Raw genomic sequence first — 6,681 nt, 5'->3', positions numbered from 1 at the left:
AGCCTAGGGCGCTACTACTTGAGCCACAGTACCACTTCCGGTTTTCTGAGTGGCTTATTGGAGATAAGAGTCTCACGGTCTTTCGTGCCCAGGCTGGCTTTGAACCGAGATCCTCAGATCTCAGCTTCCGGAGCAGCTAGGATTACAGGCGCGAGCCACCAGCGCCCAGCTATTTTCATGTTTTTGTGTGTGTGTGTGTCGGGTGTGAGGCTTGAACTCTGGGGCTGGGTGCTGTCTCTCTCTCTCTCTCTCTCTCTCTCTCTCTCTCTCTCTGTGCTCTTCACCTTCCCAGCCCTCCCCCACTTGTTTTGCCAGTCTAGGGGCTGGCAAAAGAAGAAGAAAGAGAGATTGAGTAAAATTAGCCATCCATCCTTCAGCCATCCTCCTTGAGACATTCTCAATGAAGTGGGCTGGGGATGTGTCTGGGTGGTAGGCAGCTTCCCTAAAAACTCGGGCCTAAATGGCAGCAGCGGCATCCATCTTGTTTACAGACCGAGTGTCCACGAGCTCATGTGGGCTTTCATGTTCTCCGTGGGTTGACACGGCCGGCCGGCGGGCGGGCGAGCGGACGAGCGAGCGGGGTGGGGTGTGCGATTCATTGGAGATAAGACACCGGTTCCTGCTCCCTCCTTCCTTCAGGGACACCAAGGAAGAAGTTGCCGCTGGCGGGTGGGTTCCAGGCTGGCAAGCAGAGTAAGCAGAGCCCCGCTGGGACTGAAATACATTTCTTCCTGGAGTCCACAACGAAAAGCAAGCGGGGGGGGGGGTGGGGGGGGGGTGGGGGGGGTGGGCGGAGGGGAGAGGACAGAGAGACAGAGAGGAGAGACAGACAGAGACAGAGACAAAGAGGGACAGACACACAGACAGAGACAGAGACCCAGAGACCGACAGAAAGACACACAGGGAAAGAGCTGCAGGGGGAACGAGAGATCCACAAGTCCAACTAGATTCCCCTGAATCAACAAACAGACGGATGGACGGACGGACACACACACACACACACACACACACACACACACACACACACACACACACACACACACGGAGACGGACACACGCGGAGACAGACAGACAGAGGGACACATGGAGGGGGAGCCCTAGAGACCCATTAGTGTGACTGACTAGATCACCTGAATAAATTATTCCTTCCCTGCCCTGCCCTCATGTATTGAGGTAGACTATTGGTATGGAGTTCTTCTTGTCACCAAACACAGGTGAGGGCTAGTGACTTTTTACCCTTCCATGTACGGACTCTTCCCTTAGGACTCTTGATCTTGATTTCAATCATTGAATAAGAATTTCTGGAGGAATCAGAAAGAATGACATTTCCCCATTTGTTAGGAAATGGAAAGGCTTGGAAAAAATTATATTAAGTGAAGTAAGCCAGGCCCAAAGAAACATAGGTCCCATGGTTTCCCTTATTTGCAATATCTAGTATATGTATGAGTCAAGTGGAAAAGGTCAGATAATGTGATGTTAGGAAAACGAACCCTTGAATATGTATTTTAATGGTTTTTTTTTCATGCACGTGTTTCTAACGCATTTATAGGATTGTTTCTTTGTTGCTTTGTATGTCCCCCCCCCACAGTGTAACCCCCGCTTTCACTATATTTGATGTCAGTATAACTTATGGGGGAGATGGGGACAAACAAGTCGTTTAAGGATTCAGGTGGACCTGTTGCAACAATGAGAAGTACAAAATGTCGTGTGAAAAAGGAGCTTTACGGTGGGGGGGGGGAAGGGGGAAGGATTGGGTTGGGGGGAGGGGGGTGGCTGGGAAGGGAGATGAAGTGTAAACAAAGGAGGAGGCTGCAATGCTTGGTAGGAAATGTGTGCATTATCCTGCCCATGTAGTTGTAACCCCTCTGTACAGTATGTTCTCAAATAAAATAAAATAAAATTAAAAAAAAAAAAAAGAATTTATGGAGTAAGCAAGCAGGCAACCAGGCAACCAGACAACCAGTCCAAAAAAAAAAAAAAGGCAGACACAGTCAGACAGACAGAGAGACCCACACAGCTCCTTGACTTCATGGGTGTTTTCAAGGCTAAAGCGGGCGGGGGGGGGGGGGGGGGGGGAATGTGGCAGCTGAGTTATGCACAGATAGTTAGTTGTTTTATCTTTGCCCCAACCTGAATTTCTAGATGTTTGGGGCATTTCTTTACAGGTAAGAGAAAGAGGTCACTGACTCTTCCTTCCTTCCTTCCTTTTTTCTTTCCTTTCTTTCTTTTTTCCCCCACCATCTCTCTCTCTCTCTCTCTCTCTCTCTCTCTCTCTCTCTCTCTCTCTCTCTCTCTTTTTTTCTATTTTTTTGGAGGGGTGGGCAATCCTGGGTCTTGAAGTGAGGGCCTGAGTACTGTCACTCAGACACTCAGCTTTTTCGGCTCAAGTCTAGCACTGTACCATTTGAGCCACAGCGCTACTTATGTCTATGTACGTGATATCTATCTATCTATCTATCTATCTATCTATCTATCTATCTATCTATCTATCTATCTATCTATCTATTGATATAGATATACATCTACATATATCTATATATATCTATGTGTGTGTGCGTGCGTGTGTGTGCGTGAGTATGCGTGTATGTATATATCTATACATATATATGTGTTTATATGCATATACATATATAAACACATTCATTTATTTATACATATACGTATATACGTATAAGCACACATATGTTCATTTATTTATACATATATATACATACACACACACACACACATATATATATATACTTATACATAGTGTGATACACACATATAAATATACGTATATCCACTTATTATTTACGTGCTTTTTTTTTTTTTTTTTTGTCGGCCTTGGGGCTTGAACTCTGGGCCTGGGCGCTGTCCCTCAGCTCTTCAGCTCAAGGCGAGCGCTCTACCACTTGAGCCACAGCACCACTTCCGGTTTTCTGGTGGTTTATTGGAGATCGGAGTCTATAGGTCTCTCCTGCCCGGGCTGGCTTTGAACCGCGATCCTCAGATCTCAGCCTCCTGAGTAGCTAGGATTACAGGCGTGAGCCACCAGCGCCCGGCTTATTTACATGCTTTTTGGTTGTTGTTTTTTTTATCTCCCCCCTCCCCCGCCCAGACGTGGGGCCTTGGGAAGGGATCTGCAGGGGGGGGTGTGCAGAGGCATTTTCTCCTTCGGGAAACCAGGTGATGATTTAGTAAAATTAGCCATCCATCCTTGAGACATTCTCAAGGAAGTGGACTGGGAATGTGGGTGGTAGACAGCTTCCCTAAAAACTCGGGTCTAAATGGCAGCAGAGATGGCAGCGGCATCCATCTTGTTTACAGACCGAGTCTCCATGTTCAACATGAGACTCCTCTAAACTGAGTCTTTGCATGTTCTTGAGCTCATGTGTGGCTTTCATATTCTGTGTGGGTTGACACGGGCGGGCGGGTGGCCAGGCGGGTGATTCATTGGAGATAAGAGTCTCTTTTGGGGCACCGGTTCCTGCTCCCTCCTTCCTTCGGGGACACCAAGGAAGAAGTTGCCTCTGGCGTGTTCCAGGCTGGCAAGCTGAGTAAGCAGAGGCCACTGGGCCTGAAATACAGTTCTGCCTTGAGTCCACAAAGAAAAGCAAGGGGTGGGGGAGGGGAGAGGACAGAGACACAGGAGAGACAGACAGAGAGGAGAGACAGAGACGGAGAGAGAGAGACAGAGACCCAGAGACCGATGGAAAGACACACAGAGTAAGAGATGGAAGGGGGAGCGAGAGATCCACAAGTCCAACTAGATCTGAGATACACACACACACACACACACACACACACACACACACACACACACACACGCTCTCATGCACGCGCGCGCGCGCACGCACACACACACACACACACACAGAGGCAGACAGAGGGAGACATGGACAGGGAGCCAGAGACCCATTAGTGTGACTGACTAGATCACCTGAATAAATTATTCCTTCCCTGTCCTGCCCTCATGTATTAAGGTAGACGATTGGTATGGAGTTCTTCTTGTCACCAAACACAAGTGAGGGTTAGTGACTTTTTACCCTTCCATGTAGGGACTCTTCCCTTAGGACCCTTGATTTCGATCATTGAATGAGAATTTCTAGAGGAGTCGCTCTGGTGGAGTTTTATGGAGTAAGCAAGCAGGCAACCAGACAACCTGACCACCCCCCCAAAACAAAAAAAAGGCAGACACAGACAGACAGACAGACAGACAGACAGAGAGACCCACACAGCTCCTGACTTCATGGGTGTTTTCAGGGTTAAAGCGGGGTGGGAGGGATGTGACAACTGAATTATGCACAGATAGTTGTTTTATCTTTGCTCCAATCTCAATTCTAGATGTTTGGGGTATTTCTTTACAGATAAGAAAAACAGATCATTAACGCTTGTTTTCATCCTTCCTTCCTTCCTTCCTTCCTTCCTTCCTTCCTTCCTTCCTTCCTTCCTTCCTTCCTTTCTTTCTTTCTTTCTTTCTTTCTTTCTTTCTTTCTTTCTTTCTTTCTTTCTTTCTTTCTTCCTTTCTTTCTTTCTTTCTTTCTTTCTTTCTTTCTTTCTTTCTTTCTTTCTTTCTTTGTGTTTCCACCCCTCTCCTTTTTCTCTTTTTTATGAGGAGGTGGGCAATCCTGGGACTTGAAGTCAAGGCACTGTCACTCACTCAGCCACTCAGCTTTTTTGGCTCAAGTCTAGCAGTCTATCACTTGAACCAGAGCTCCACTTTTGGCTTTATCTGTCTATGTACGTGGCGCGCGCGCGCGTGCACGCGCGCGTGTGTGTGTGTCTGTGTGTGTGTGTGTGTGTGTGTGTGGGTAATATATATATTATGTATATTCATTTTATACATAGACGTATATATGTATAAACACACATCTATTCGTTTATTTATACACATATGTATATATATACATGCACGCATATATTTATACACATACATATATAGTTATATATAGTGTGATACACACACACGCACACACACACATACACACACACATTACCTTATTATTTTCATGATTTTTTTTTTTTGTTTTTTGTTTTTTTTTGTTTTGGTTTTTCCCGGTACGTGGGGCTTGAACCCTGGCCCTGGACACTGTCCCCCAACTCTTCAGCTCAAGCCTAGGGCTCTACTTCTTGAGCCACAGTACCACTTCCGGTTTTCTGAGTGGCTTATTGGAGATAACAGTCTCAAGGTCTTTCGTGCCCAGGCTGGCTTTGAACCGAGATCCTCAGATCTCAGCTTCCCGGAGCAGCTAGGATTACAGGCGCGAGCAACTAGCGCCCAGCTATTTTCATGTATTTGTGTGTGTGTGTCGGGTGTGAGGCTTGAACTCTGGGGCTGGGTGCTGTCTCTCTGTGCTCTACACCTTCCCAGCCCTCCCCCACTTGTTTTGCCAGTCTGTCTAGGGGCTGGCAAAAGAAGAAGAAAGAGAGATTGAGTAAAATTAGCCATCCATCCTTCAGCCATCCTCCTTGAGACATTCTCAATGTCTCAGTGTGTCTCAATGTGTCTGGGTGGTAGAGAGCTTCCCTACAAACTCGGGCCTAAAGGGCAGCAGCGGCAGCGGCGGCATCCACCTTGTTTACAGACCGAGTGTCCACGTTCAAAATGAGAAGCCTCTACACTGAGTCTTTGCATGTTCTTGAGCTCATGTGGGCTTTCATGTTCTCTGTGGGTTGACACGGCAGGCGGGCCGCCGGCCCAGCGAGCAGGGTGTGCCATTCATTGGAGATAAGAGCTCTTTTGGGGCACCGGTTCCTGCTCCCTCCTTCCTTCGGGGACACCAAGGAAGAAGTTGCCTCTGGCGGGTTCCAGGCTGGCAAGCTGAGTAAGCAGAGGCCACTGGGCCTGAAATACAGTTCTGCCTTGAGTCCACAAAGAAAAGCAAGGGGTGGGAGAGGGGAGAGGACAGAGACACAGGAGAGACAGACAGAGAGACAGAGAGGAGTGACAGAGACAGAGAGACAGAGACCCAGAGACCGATGGAAAGACACACAGAGTAAGAGATGGAAGGGGGAGTGAGAGGTCCACAAGTCCAACTAGATCTGAGATACACACACACACACACACACACACACACACACACACACACACACACACACACACACACAGAGGCAGACAGACGGAGACATGGAGGGGGAGCCCTAGAGACCCATCAGTGTGACTGACTAGATCACCTGAATAAATTTATTCCTTCCCTGCCCTGCCCTCATGTATTAAGGTAGACAATTGGTATGGAGTTCTTCTTGTCACCAAACACAGGTGAGGGCTAGTGACTTTTTACCCTTCCATGTAGGGACTCTTCCCTTAGGACCCTTGATTTCGATCATTGAATAAGAATTTCTGGAGGAGTCACTCTGGTGGAGTTTTTATGGAGTAAGTAAGCAAGCAGGCAAGCAGACAACCAGACCCCCCAAAAAGGCACAGACAGACAGACAGACAAGGACATACTCTAATACAGTGTGGGTGCTCTTGAAGGGAGAGAGACCTACACAGCTCCTTGATTTCATGGGTGTTTTCAGGGTTAAACAGGCGGGGGGGGGGGGGGGAGGGATGTGGCAGCTGAGTTATGTACAGATAGTTAGTTGTTTTATCTTTGCCCCAACCTGAATTTCTAGATGTTTGGGGCATTTCTCTACAGGTAAGAAAAACAGGTCATTGACCATTCCTTCCTTCCTTCCTTCCTTCCTTCCTTCCTTCCT

The sequence above is a fragment of the Dipodomys spectabilis genome, unplaced genomic scaffold (assembly GCF_019054845.1).
Source record: "Dipodomys spectabilis isolate Male_0828 unplaced genomic scaffold, ASM1905484v1 ptg000820l, whole genome shotgun sequence".
Taxonomy (NCBI): Eukaryota; Metazoa; Chordata; class Mammalia; order Rodentia; family Heteromyidae; genus Dipodomys; species Dipodomys spectabilis.
Note: the sequence above shows the minus strand (reverse complement) of the source record.